Consider the following 14,574-nt stretch of genomic DNA (forward strand, 5'->3'; position numbering starts at 1 on the left):
AATAACGTATTTCGGTGGCCCCACATGGCAGGCTCTGGTGTTTTACTACACTGACCGCAGAATTCCTCCCATGGTCATGTCACCTGAAAGGCACACTTCTCCCCTTTTACAGATGAGGAACCAGAAGTTCACAAGGGTTAATCACCGGTACAAGGTTATAGAGCTGATGTGTGGAAAAGCTATGGTTTGAATCTAAACCTGACTCCCAAAGCATCCGTGCAGTTCTACTACATCCCTGGGAGATAAACACATAATACATGAGACAAAATGGTTGGGGGAAAGTGAAGTGCCAAAGAAATAACTGCCTGTAGGAAATAATTTAGAAGGGAATAAAAGTTATGGCCCACGGATGTTTGTTACTGCATTTTTAAACATATTGAATTGCATTTGAACTTTTTAAAAGTGGAACTATCCTAGTGCCTATAAGGATAATGCCTACACTAGGGCTATTGATTTTAACAAATCTTTAGTCACATAAAATAAAAACATAAGACAAAAACAGGGAAGAATTTTTTGTAATAACATTAAGTATACACAAACATCATTCACATGTCAAAAAAAATGGACATACATTTTTAGGGAGTTAAGATCAGAGTGATGCCTTAAGTGTTCATCAAGGGACAAAGAAATGAAGAAAATGTGGTATATGTACATAATAGTTTTATCCAGTCATTAAAAAAATAAAATTATGTCATTGGTAGGAAAAGAGATGGAACTTGAGAACACCATATTAAGCAAAAATAAGCCAAATTCAGAAGGTCAAGGGTCATGGGTTTTCTCTCATACGTGGAAGCTAGAGAGGAAAAAGGAAAAGAAAGGTGTGGGGATCTCATGAAAATTGAAGGGAGATTAAATAGACCAGGAGAAGGAGGGGAAGAGAGGAGGGGATGGAGCGGGAAAATACTGGGCAATGATAATGGCCAAATTATATTGTTATACTATGTGCGTGCAAGAATATATAACAAATCCCACCATTATGTACAATAATAATGCACCAATACAAAATGTGGAAAAAAGACTAGAGTTATGGTCATATAAAATATCAGAAGAGGTATTTGGGTAAAAGGGTTTTGATCTTTCTTTTTAATGAAGTTGAATAAGTGTATTCTAAATTAATTCTTTTTCATTGTCTTTTGGTAACAGTCTAATTAATGTTTGGAAGTGTTCGATCTTTTTATTACTAAATATGTTCTTCAAACCCGAGTAGTCATTTTTACATTTTTTATTATTCATTCATTCACATGTCCACTCAATAAACATTAATGAAATTCTTACCACATGTCAGGAACTGCAATGGAGGCTGAAGATATGAATATGAACAAAAGGCTAGAGTGACTTGGAGACCTGCACAGGCCAGGAACAGGAAGAATCTGGCATTGCACCAACAGAAAACTTAAGTCCTGGCTCAGTGTTTACCTTGGGTCCTGGGCAAGGCTTTCACCATCTCTCAGCCTCAAGGTCCGGACAAGTCGTACTTAGATAACAAAATATAGCTCACAGCACCAATGTGGGGAAAACACAAGGTTAACTATAAAAAAATGGTGACTGGAAGAAAGGGCCATAATGTAACGGTAGGTTCCATTTTGATCAGGATCATGGAAGCTATTCTAGGTCAGAGATCTCCCTGGTGAGATCTACCTGTCACCAAACAGTTGTTCCCTGTTGACACAACCCACCTTTCCCAGAACCCAATCATCCACTTTGCCTGTAGTCCAATTTGGCTCAAATAACCTTGATAAGCCAAAAGAACAGGTGGCCCCAGATAAGACCGCTATAAATATATTTTCACAGGAATTAAAAATAAATTTGAAATAAAAGGTCAGGGTTAATAGGCCTCAAAGACCTTCTAGATCAGTCTTCAACAAAAGCCTGAATTTTCACTGCAACATTCCAATCAGTCACTGCTTGACTATCCCTAGTGATCAGAGGTTCCGTATCTCCAATAAGAGTCCATCCCATGCAGAATAGGAGGTTTCGTGAAATCTGTGTAGGATCAAAAGGGTGTTGAGTTCTCTCAAAAGCCATGCCTTCTGTCACCCCTCTAAGACTCCGAGCAGAGAATGGGATCACCTCAGGGTTATGCCAGGACCAGGCTGCAGACTCTGCATGTGTCACCTTCTAGAGGCCTGAGTTTCCTCTTATGTAAAATGAGAATATTGAGTGACTTCTATTCTATCTATGAATTATCTCTCAGATCCATTGCCTCAGCCCTAATTCAGCTTTGCTTTATCTTTTGGCCTGGGTTTATTACAGTCCCTCAAAAAAAGTGGGGACTGGGAAAAAAGTGCCATACTATATTGGTGGGGTCAATCCACCCAGCACACCACACTACTCAGATGTTCTCCTGAAACATAGGTTCAGTCCTCTCACTGCCCTAGTGATGCTACTTTCGGTGTGAAGCCTCAATCAAGGCCTTTTTCCACCCATCTCCAGAGCCTCTCTGCTCTGCAATGCATCCCCCATAATTCCATTTTTCCAAGGCACCATGCACTTCTTACTTCCATGTCTCTGTTCAAGTCATTTCCCCAACATAAATACCCTCTCCTCCTCTAGCCCACCAAATGCCCACTCATCCTTCAATGCCCAATCAAATAACAATGGCTTTATCTCTGCAGTTTCTCCAGATCCCTGAGTTAGTCACCATCCATTCAGAGCCAACAGATGTTTTTGCACATACTTGTACATACTGGCTTGATTACTTATCTGACCTCCCAGAGGCAGGAACGACACTGCATTCAAATTTCTATTCCCAAGATTCATGCTGGAGTCTGCACTCGTTCATTCACAGGTGCACCTGAGATATGCTATCCAATGAATGAATACAAAAGTGTGCACAGTGATAGACAAATGTGTCCTTAGGGTTCTGTCCAACTGTCAATACTAATAATTCTCCAAGTGAGGCTGCTAAGCTATGGCCAAGGAGAAAGATTTCCAGGGTGGAAATGAGCAGCTATTGGAATGCTGACCTACCTTTCACCTTAGTCTATGAAAAGGTGCCACTTACCTGCCTGGTCACTGCAAAGTTTACCTTTCCCATAAGTGACGGAATACCCACCCTCTGGGTGGCAACTCCTTACCATAGTTCCTGAAAATGATTAGTTTTCATACCAAACAAAACAGAAGCTCCAAATGGCAACTGAGTTGTTCTTCCTGGGAACTAAACAAAACCTGTCTTCAGTGGAAATTCATTAGAAAGAATAAGTGTAGGTGACTCTGGGGACATGCTGGCACTGAATATAGAATAGCACTGGACTTCCACAGTTATTGTTAAGAAGTTGTTATCAAGATGGACCACTGCATGGAAAATAATACAGAAACACAGCTACTGTACACACAAGGACAGAGAATCAATCTCATTTTTTATCTATTAGTAGACAGGGCTGCCCTATGGCTCCTTGGTCTAAGCCTCCCATCCTTTGAGGTCTCAGCTGAGACTAAGCAATTCCAATGATCTTCCTCTGCACAGGATCTGGCAGGTACACACAGGCCACCAGGGCTTCATGTGCACCTCTCCCATGGTATTTCATTACATTCTGCATACATATTAACATGTTTTACCTGCCCTAGTAAATGCCTACAATCTTGCACTGCCTTCAAACATCCTAGAACTTTTACTTTTATAAATGTAGTTCATTCAATAGACATTTCTTGAGGTCACTTTTGAAGTCCTTAATTTAGGCATAGCCTTAGGCTCTCTTAAAATGTCTCACTCAATATTCACAAATGAATAGGGTGGCCATACAGTTTATCCTCCAAATCAAAACACCTCTGAAAAAGGAAGGGGACAGTATGGATACTAGTTAAATAAGCTAGAATACAGACATAAACAGAGGTTCCACTGCGCCAACCAGAAAGTAAGGCCACTCTAGCCATGAAGCAAGTATTGTTGCTTCAGACATTTTTATACGTAAGGAAATTGAGGATAAAAATCCTTTAACATACTAAATGTTCTCTTAAAAATGCCAAGGAATGGCATGTATACTGGTGCTGGCCTGTAATCCCAACTCAAGCGACTGAGGTAGGAGGATCGCAACTTCAAAGCCAGCCTCAGCATCTTAGCAACACCCTGTCTCAACATTAAAAATAAAAGGGGCTGGGGATGTACCTCAGTGATAGAGTGCCCCTGGATTCAATCCCCAGCAGCACTGACAATAGCTATAGCAAGTGTCCACAGCAAGAGTAGTAGAGGCCAAAGCACATTTCTATGAGGTCAGTGACCCGGGCTTGTCCCAATCCCCTTGCTTACCTGCCTCAAGAAAAGTTCCCACACACACATCTGTGGAAGACCTGGCTCATCCTTCAGCACTAGCTTTCCATTTGAGCTACTGGGGGTTTTACTGCCATCATGTGAGTCTACTGCACAACCAACTCCTGCAGCAGAGGAGAATAGAAGGACATCCCACAGGACCAAAAAATGCAAATACAACACAAATAAACTTAAGAGAGATTGGGATGGTCATGGTAGAAAGAGGGACACTGCACAGCCATTCACTGGTGACAAACGAACTCTTGCACAGCCTGGAAATGCCTGTGAATGTGTGTGGCTCTCATCCCATGTTCTGGAGCAAACTATTTTCAACCACAGTGCCCTCCTTAATGAGGCATTAAAAGGAGTAAATCAGAAAACCAAATAGTGACCCCTCTGCTACATGGCATAGCTAAGATTTAAACTTGGAGTTGTCCGGATCTAAATCCCATGACCTCCATCAGTAGAAAAAGGAGTCATCATTGTGTGCCAGATGTCATACCGAACACCCAGGAGGGGCCACAAGTACACACTACACTACCATTTATAAAGCTCCATCAAGGGGAATTTCTCTGGTTTTCACAAGAGTGTTGTGATCTCAAAGAGAGATCATACGATCTCTCTTTGAAGGCAACTAAGGCTTAGGGATGTTCCAGAACTTAAGATCACAGAGCTCATGAGTGACTCAAACACAGGACTTGGTTTTCCATAGACCAAAAACTATCTGGTACTGCAAAAATGACAGTAAGGTGAAACCCACACCTTCAGACTCTGCGTCAACACCTGGTTCTCAGTTTTGCCTTCTGTTATGGTTTGGATATTAGGTGTCCCCCAAAAGCTCATATGTGAGACTATGCAAAAAGATTTAGAGGACAAATGATTGGGTTATGAGAGGCCTTAACCCAATCATTGGATTAATCCTCTGATGGGATTAACTGGGTGGCGGCTGAGGGTGGGTGGGTGTGGCTAGAGGAGATGGGTCTTTGGGGGGTGTGCCTTAGGGGTATATATTTTGTATCTGGCAAGTGGAGCCTCTCTCTTTGCTTTCTGATCATCATGTGAACAGCTTCCTTCCACTACACTCTTCCACCATGATGTTCTACCTCACCTTGAGCCACAAGGAATGGAGCCGACCTTCTATGGATTGAGACCTCTGAAACTGTGAGCCCCAAAATAATCTTTTCCTTGTCTACAATTGTTCTGGTCAGTTATTTTATTCACAGCAACAACAACAAAAAAAGTTGACTAAAACACTTTCAAAAGCCTTGTTCACAGGCAGCTAGTTCTACTAATTAGTGCTAATGAAATAATAACTCTTTCTTGCAGGGTGTGGTGGCATACACCTGTGGTCTCACCACTTAGGAGGCTGAGGCAGGAGAATCACGAATTCAAAGCCAGTCTCAGAAACTTAGAGAGACCCTGCCTCAAAATAAAAACTAAAAAGGGCTGAGGATATAGCTCAGTGGTGAAGAACACCTGGGTTCAATCCCCAGTACTAAAAAAAAAAAAAAAAAAAAAAAAATTCTCACACCTCTGCATAGGGCTTACTGAAGATGTACATATCAATTATTTCTTGCTCATTTGCAGAAGTTAAGAAGCAGGACAGGAGTTTTAAAGACAGGAGTCCGAGTCTCATTCTGCCACTGAAGGCTTCGTGGGAAGGTTTCTTCAGCCCTGAATACTTGCCCACTCTCTGTGAAGCAAGACTGATCTTGCCAACACAATGAGTTGCAATTGGGAATTAAGTAATAAAAATGATCGTAAAATGCATTTGCCACATAAAAAGTGCTATGAAGGCTATGAAATACTAATGGGCTCTGCAAGATGGGTTGTGATGAGCAGGTTTAAGAGGGAAGAAAAAGATAGGAGCCTCTGCCTGTAATGCATCTAAGACTGTCATCCTGAAAATTTTCAGGCCAGCAAAAATAAAGAGAGAATGGTGGGAAGTGGGCAGGGAGCATCACCTATAAGAAACGATGGAGCTAGCACAGATCCAGTACCTTGGTTCCTGCAAGCAAGTGGCAGACATCAATGTCAATGACACAATAACCAGATAACACAGATAATAACCAGGCAATAACACAAATAGCCAGAACCATCTTAATCACATTGCTTTCAAAGTGTAAAGTGAAAGGCCCAAGCCTGAGACACAATGATCTCCCAGTTATACCCCCTCCCTGAATTCTCCAAAGCAAAGCCCTTGGAAGGTAGGGGATATGTCAAGTCCAACAGAAACTGAGAATGAAAAGCACCTTGGAAACAGGGCTGGTCTGGGAATGAGGACCAAATGTGACTAACTAAATCTGTTCCTTTCTTTAGGTCTCAGTTTCCTTCTCTGTATACTAAGGGATTGGGTCACTGTAACCACCAAGGAACCAGGCCATACTTGTAAAGCAGGAACTGGTTACCTATTTGGGGCTCCTCCTACTGACTATAAGCTTTGATGTCCATAAAATAGTTTTTTTTGTAGCCAGGTCTGATAAACTGGAGAAAAAAAAAAGATAATAGTAGAACTAAGCTAGTTCCTATTATTATAATAACAAACAGTTTCTGGAATCTGTTTTTCCTTCTCTCTACTCTGCTGATGTGGTACAGGACTAGCTCCCTGTCCTGGAGATTTTAGCAATCTCTAAACTGCCTCTTGCCTTGACCTGCTATCATTCTGTTCCCAGAGCTCCCTGAAACACAGATCCAACAAAGTCTTCCTTTGCTCAAAAAGTAATAAAAGCTCTTCCCCACCCCACCTCTGTCATGATCTTTACTTCAGCCTACAAGCCCTTGACCATCTAACCTTCCCTAGCCAGCCACACCCTTCACATGATCTCCAAACAGTTTTTCATTCCCTAAAAAATTCTAGTCCTCAAGCCTATGCATATATATCAAGTTTTCCCCTGCCTGGAAAGTTCTTCCAACCCTATCTATCATGAGAACCCATACCCACTCCTCAAAATCCAAACCAAATGTCTTCTTTTCCATAAGTATTCACCAAATCTTCCAGATGGTCAGTCACTCCTTTCCCAATGTGCCCATTCGCCCTTTGCTCATTACTAAGGCCTTAGCACAGTCTATTTCAGTCTCTCTCCTATGTTAGAAGAAAGATCCTTGAAGACAAAGCCTGTCTTTGTTTTCCTTATAAGCCAGGAACCAGCACTTCTGCCTGATATACGGTAGTCACTCAGTACACATGTAATGAATTTCATACAAGAGATGGAGCTGTGTGTGATCACACTCATAGGTGGAGTAAAAGAGGCAAGGACTCTGGAAATCGCTTCATGGCACAGAGAGGATTTTGATCTTGATATCAAAGGATCATAGGTTTACAACAGGCTGAAGATCCAGGAAGGGAGAACAGCACAAGCAAAGACCTGGATTATGAAAACAGAATAATAAAACTGCCTGGCTGAAGGAAGGAAAAGCAAAAAGCCAGTTGCACATTCAGTTTTTCTTAACATAGCTGACCTCACACCCTCAACACCACACTCCCAGTCCCCCAGTTTTCATCCCACTGGTAGCACTGCCCAATGCCACCTGTGGCAGCTACAGCACCGGTGATTCTCCATCCAGTCCTGGATCTCTGTAGGCTCAGGGTTCGAGGCAGTAAAATCATGGTCCCCTTTGCCATGATTGCTATCCTGTGGTGGCAGTGAACCATTAGGCCACTCCCTCTCTTTCCATAGCAAATACTTCCAGAGCACTTATCACATGCCAGGCACTCTTCTGGGCACTGGGATATCACCAGTAATAAAGCAGACATCTTTGCAATCCTCAAGAAACTTATCTAAAAGTAGAGGGGAGATAGAAAAGCAAATATTTAAGGTGAAGTGGTGATTCATGTTTATATAATATCAACAGACATTGTTCATTCATTAACAAATAGCTACTAAACATCTTCAAGGCATCAGAGATGAGAGGGATTCAAAGATAAGAAAGACAAAGTATTATTCATATCACCAGTTGCCATTCCTAGGATCTACCTCCTCTCCCCCAGAGAATAAGCAACTCATTCATCCATTTATCAATGAGTCACCAAAATGTAAATGACCCACCTGAGGCAGGTAGGTAAAAAGAAGAACTAGAGCTGATTCCTTGAGTCCAGAGCCAGAAAGCTTTCTTGGAGGAAGGGATCCAAAAGGAGGGATTTGGTTCAACTCCAGAGTTGTTGCAGGAGCCATAAACCAAAGGTAATGACATAGATGGAGACTCCCCACCACTTTTTTTATAGCCCCAACTGTCTCTCTATTGGATACATCAAATCCTTATCCCCACATTGGACTGGGTGGGAAAGTAGGCACTTTTGAGAGGAGCAGATGATTTGCTGCAGAGGCTCAGTCCTCCCAATTAGGTTTGAAGAGAGAAGACCCAAAGAAAGAGGGCATGGTGGCAGCTTAAGAGAGAAGGAGGTGGGGCAAAGAAGCCACTCATCCAGAGAAATCCTCAACTGTGATCCCACCAAGCCCCAAGGAGTGTGTGCTGAATTAAGTCCCGGAAAACACTGAAAAACATTATCAATTTGAACTTTTCCTGCTGTGGGCACAGAAAGGAGTGGCGAAGAAGCTAGCAACCTTATCTTACCAAATTCATTTTCTCACCAGCAAAATGAGATTGATAATCATCATAGAAGTCCATTTTTTGTTACTATAACTTAATACCTGAAGCTGGTACAGTTGATAAAGAAAACAGGTTTACTTAGCTCACAGTTCTGGAGGCTCAAGGACCATAGTACAAGCATCAGCTCAGCTCTGGTAAAGGTCTCATGGAAAATGATACCGAAATAGTGAGAACATATGGGGGGACAGAGATGACATCAGCAAACAGGAAACCAAAGAGTGATTCAAATCAGGCTGGCTCTTCCACATGTTCTTAGGAAAACTAACAGGATTCCAAAGGACCACCTTAATCTTCCCCAAGGTGCACCTTTAATGACCTGAGGACCTCCCACCTCCATCACATGAACTCTAGGGGGACAAACCACATCCAAAGCATAACACTCATAAAACCTACCTCAATGAATCAATATGGTAACTAATAATCACACAGCAAGCACTCAAAATGTCTAAAATTATATACTATCATTAAACATGATAAGAAGATAAACATTTTCCAACTTTAATTTTACAGTTTACCTGCTTCAACACATTAATGCCCCAGCCACCTGTCCACCCTCCAATCTCATCTCAGTGACCTGCATTAGTAATGCACCAGTCATGTCCTCTGGGCCACCGGGCAGGCAGGGCAATTCCCACTACACACTTCCATTCCTCTACCCTCCCATGCCCTCACATTCTCTGCCTCATAGGCACCTTCACGTCAATGGGTTTCTACCCAGGTCCTAGCTTACTGCACCACGATTTTACCTTCCGCTTCCTCACCTCTGGCAAGTTTCTTCGAGAAAGTTTCTTCCACCAAAGCGTAGCATTCCAAAACTATATTCCAGGAAAAGTCCCCACCCACCAATGCACATACCTGAATGAGGGCCTAATTATACCCTGGGTCAAAGTCTCAAGTTCATTCATCCAGCAATGTTACTGGATCCAGCAAGTGTTACTATGCCTCCTACATTACCATCAAATACTTAATCCCACATCCATAGTTCCAGAGGCCCTGTCTAGCCTTATTCTGTGAATCACAAGCCTTTAGAGAATCAGCTAATGGCTCCTACAGCCTATGAGATAAATGTAAACATTTCTTTTTAGCAAAAATTAAGAGTCCTCCCTTTTCTCCGTTTCCCACAGCTCTTCATGCTGGCCATTAAAACATAGCCTAGAAAATCAACCATGCTACCTTTGCCTGGCAGGAATCTCACCTGCCATTCTTCCACTTTGACGGTTCCCACTGAGTCCTAGAGATTTGGTTCAGACAGTTCCCCCTCTATGAAGGCTTCCCTGAGTTTGGTTCAGAGCAGCCAAAACATACTGACAGCACCTGATACACTGAGATCCCCCACTCCACCACATACGCCCTCCCCCTATGCTCCTCAAGGTCAAGGACCATGCCCTCCTCATCTCTATACCCAGGGCCTACCCAGTTCTGGTATACAGTAAGCAAAGTCAGGAAGTGTGTGCTCTGTGCACTGCTCTTCTTTCTAGGTAAAATCTGTGCATCTCCAGCCTTCGTTCTTACCATGTTACCTACCAGTTTCCGTTTCACTGTCCTTGTTCTATTTAATACAGCAGATCTCTGGGTGAAGAGGGCTTCCCAACCCTTATAAGTTATACATTGTCCTTGGCCAAAACCCCCTCAACATTCCAGCACCCTGAGCCTTCATTCTGAAATCAAATCTAATCACATTCTTTCCCTGTTCCCAATTAACCCATGTTAATTACGCAGCAGAATGAAGCCACATATTACCAACAAGAATCACAAGTTTGAGATCGCAATTTTGAGCACATTCCTAATTGGCTAGGTAACCCTGGAGAAGAGTTAAAATGGAGGTGGCTGTGTCACCAGGCTTAATTCTCAGAGAATCTTGGAGATTCAAATGGAATAGATGATGTTAAAGTGTTTTGTAAAGTGCAAAGTAATATACATCCATAAAGGACATGATTAACAAATTTTATCAAATTTCAATCATTGACTGTAAGATGTGTCATTATCAACCTAAAGTGAAAAAAAAAACCTGTTGAACTATGACACATCCGTGATTATAAGACAACCAGATTTAGTGATATTAAAATGTTGAAAAAGTGTCTTAGAATTAATTTAACACAATTTATCTTAATAAAAACAGGATCCTGCTATTGTCAGTGGCATATAATAGGTACTCAGTAACATGTCAATTAAATGAACAAACACCCAATGATAATATTCTTAACCAAATTATCACCTCTCACTGAAACTGGGCAGCAGGAGGCTTCCCAATGTGAGAAATCCCCTCTCATTCATGTTCCAGCCTGCTGGAAACCCTCAAATGATGGCTTCGCGTCATATCCAAACTCAATAGCTTGGCATTTTTAAAGTCCTTCATAATCAAGTCTCCTCTCCCACCCATCATTTCCTGAAATTGTCTCCCTCTCTTGGAGGCATCACCTCTCCACCAGAATGTGACTTCAAGAGGGATCCCACTCATTCCCACCATAACAATCAGCTCAGAGGCTCAGCTTCTCCTTCCTCCCTATCGCCAAGGCCAAGGCTAAGCCTATGCTATTTACAGGGTGCCTGACCCTGAGGGACTGTCTGACCCAGAGGCCCCAAATTTGTACCCCTACCATTTCAATAGCTACTACTGACTACAGACTCTACATTCTAAACTTGAGCCCTGGGGTTAAGGGCTGCCTTGCAAGCATCAGAAGCAAGATACATAATCTCCTCTTTAACTGGCCCTGGTGCTGGCAGAAGTTCTGCAAGGAAGAGGATCTTGATGGAATAGAGAGAACTCTACTCGGTGTTCTGTACCCCCACCGCGGTCCACCTTTACTCTGCTCTAGGGCTGACACTCAACTCTACATGTTTCCCTACCTGTAAGAGTGAGGCAAAGTGAGAATGGGAGAGAAGGTTAGCTCTTTCTAAAGACACCCCCATCCACTTCCCTTCCTTCCTCTAGAGATTCTCTTAAAATGCACACGTGCAGGAAGAGGAAAAGCAGTAAGTCACTAACACATTTGTGACAATTCATTTTATTGGAGAGGCAAGACATCCAGAAAAGGGGATGGGGGATCAAAAGAATAAGGTGATTGAAACAATGTTAAGTGAGTTTGGCTGAGGAAAGTAGCTCAGAGATAACCCTGAGTTCTTGCTAATCCTTTCCTGTTGGAGGGAAAGTGGTGGAACCCTCCTAAGGAAAGGAAAGTAGAGTTTTCTTGGGACCCTGAATCCCAAAGACTCCACTCTGCCCAAGAATCCAGGTACCATTCCACGGACGAGTTCATCTCAGGTCATACCCGTCCCTATTCCAAACTTTATGCCCCCATTTACAGTTCATCTTTATTTCCCACCCTTTATTCAGTCTTCTCTGATCTGCACTTGCCTCGTTGAAATGCCCTTCCTCCATGGCTGATTGACTTCAGAAAATTCCCCATCCTTCAAAAGCAACAATCAAGCACAGCCCCTTCCAAAGGCCATTTCCTTAAAACTCTTATCCTTATATTTCCCCTCAGCACTTAACATTTCCTATTGGGTCAGGTTTGGCTTCTCCACTCAGTTGAGTGCTCCCTGAGGGTAAGATCTGGGCCCAACACACCAGCAAAGTGCCTGACACACAGTGGGGACTCTAGAAATGCTTACAGAACGGGAAGTAGGAGTCCTGAGCCACCTACTTTATTTATGGCTCGATCTCTAAAGAATGACTTCGGGGAAGACCCTCCAGTCTTGGCCTCGATTGCTCTAACTCTGAAATGGGAGGACTTGAATGACTGGGTCTCTAGGCCCTTTCCACTGTGACAACTGAGATTCCGCGAAAGCTCTAAGCGGCTAGGCGTGGCCCCGCCCCCTGGGCGCCCAGAAAGCCCGGGCAGGGGGCGCGCCAAGACTCCAACCCCGCCCAACCCCCGATCGAGGCTTCCCCAAAAACTCTGGGTCCCCCTCCCCCACGGCGTGCACCCGGTGATTGGGCCGCGGTCGGCACTTCCGCACCGCGGGCCTGGCGGCCGGGGAAGGGCGCTCTGCACCCCTCGCTCCTGCCACCCTAGAGGCGCTCTCGCCCGGAGCGGGCTGGGGGTTCTTGAAGCGCCCGCGGGCGGAGGGTGAGGGGGAAGGAAGGAGGATTTGCAACAATACCTCAGGGAGGAGGCAGACGGGGCAGCGGCAGCAGCGGCGGCTGGAGGCGGAGGCAGAGGCGGAGGAGGAGGTGCCCCGGCACTCCCCCTCCCATTGTCCCCAGCCCCGGACAGGCCCGGCCCCACGCCCCGCACCGGTCCGGGCGAGCGCGCCGCCCGCGCCCAGCGCCCCGCGTCCCGGGTCGTGCAGCCAGCCCTTACCTTGCAGCGCTCGGCTCTCCCCGATCGCTAAGCTACTTATCCCGGGAAAGCTCGCGCGGGGCCCGGGAGCGAACCCACAGACAAAAAGTGAAACTTCGGCAGGGCTGGAGCGGCTGCTGGTTGGTGCCTTTCCCCCTCCTTCCTCCCCACCGTCCCCACCCCCTCCCCTCGGTCTCCCGTGCGGTGCCCTGAGCGCTGGAGGCTGACGTCAGGGGCCTGAATTCCTGACTTTGCCTGCACGCATTTGTCCATGTAAGGTATGGGAAGGCGTGTGCCCGCGGGCCGCAGCGCAGCGCTCGCCCGGCGGGGGAGGGGTCGCACGCAGTGGGCAGTGACTTTGCCAAAAGGTGGGCGCACAGAGGGCATTGCATTTCCTGGGAGGAAAAGGAGGAGACGTGGGAATGTAGGGAACTTGCAAAGGAGGAAGGGAAAGAGGGAGGTGTGGAGGCTTGCCTCCACTGGAGGAAGAGGAAGGAGACGTAGGAGGAAGCGGCGGAGTTGAGGGGCTGCTAGAGAAGTGGGGCAACTTGAGTCTCCTATGTCGGTGCCAAATTAGGGGACTGAGCTTGAGCTAAAGTATTCCCTTCCACAGACCTCCTCCTGAGCCCCACCCCGGATTCCCAGCAAGACTCAAAATTTACAGGATATTCAAACTGGCAGAGACAAAACTTTCAACCCATTCACTTCACCCGTGAGAATGCTGAAACTTGAAGAAAAGAAATGATTTCCACAGAGCCTACGCTCAACAGATCCAGGAGCGGGACCCGAGTCCCTGTCTCCCCTCAGGATTGATTCCAGCCCGCAGGCAGGGTCCTGACTGCCTCCTAACCCCTGAGCTGAGAACCAGGTTAGATATCAGACTAGGCAGGAGGACCACCCAGTGAAGTGACTTTGTATTTCCCTTCCAGAGCTAGTTCTGGGAAGGTTCTGGTTGACAGTGAGCCCTGAGGAACAGAGACATTCAGTTGCTTCAGGGTAACTTCCCCTGTACTGTGCTGAAAGAGGTGAACCCCAGGAGTTAAAACAACTACAGCTTGCTCTGTACTTACAGCTTCGAAAAAAAGTATGCGAACTGGGTGGACTGGTTTGAATAAAGACAAGCCTCTTCTTGGAAGGTTCAAGTCGGATTTTTTTTTCTCTGACGTTTGAAAATGTGAACAAAGGTGAGAACTACCATTTACTGTATCCAGGGGTTATTTCCTGGAAAGCACTCCAAACCTGTGACTTCCTTTCTTTGTGTTTCTATCCTATTCATATCTAAATGAATAATCCCTCACTGCAATATATCATAAAAACACTCTTTCATCTGAATTATTACATCTTCAAGTGAGTTGGATAGGATTAATTGTAGTCCATCTTCTACCTTTAAGGCAAAAACTCAGGTAAAGGATTTGCCAAGCACAAAATAACTAAGCA

The 14,574-nt window shown here is 44.7% G+C and overlaps 1 protein-coding gene across 1 annotated transcript in view; it reads right to left on the bottom strand.

Annotated features, from left to right (window-relative positions):
• Positions 1–13,246, bottom strand: part of Lpp (LIM domain containing preferred translocation partner in lipoma) — a 633,514-nt gene extending 620,268 nt beyond the window's left edge. Inside the window, exon 1 of the mRNA XM_026389376.2 lies at positions 13,159–13,246. The gene's annotated coding sequence lies outside the window, so the exon portion shown is untranslated. The remainder of the gene's footprint in view (positions 1–13,158) is intronic.
• Positions 13,247–14,574: the final 1,328 nt, after the last annotated feature.

This window comes from Urocitellus parryii, chromosome 2 (genome assembly GCF_045843805.1).
Source record: "Urocitellus parryii isolate mUroPar1 chromosome 2, mUroPar1.hap1, whole genome shotgun sequence".
NCBI classification, from domain to species: Eukaryota; Metazoa; Chordata; class Mammalia; order Rodentia; family Sciuridae; genus Urocitellus; species Urocitellus parryii.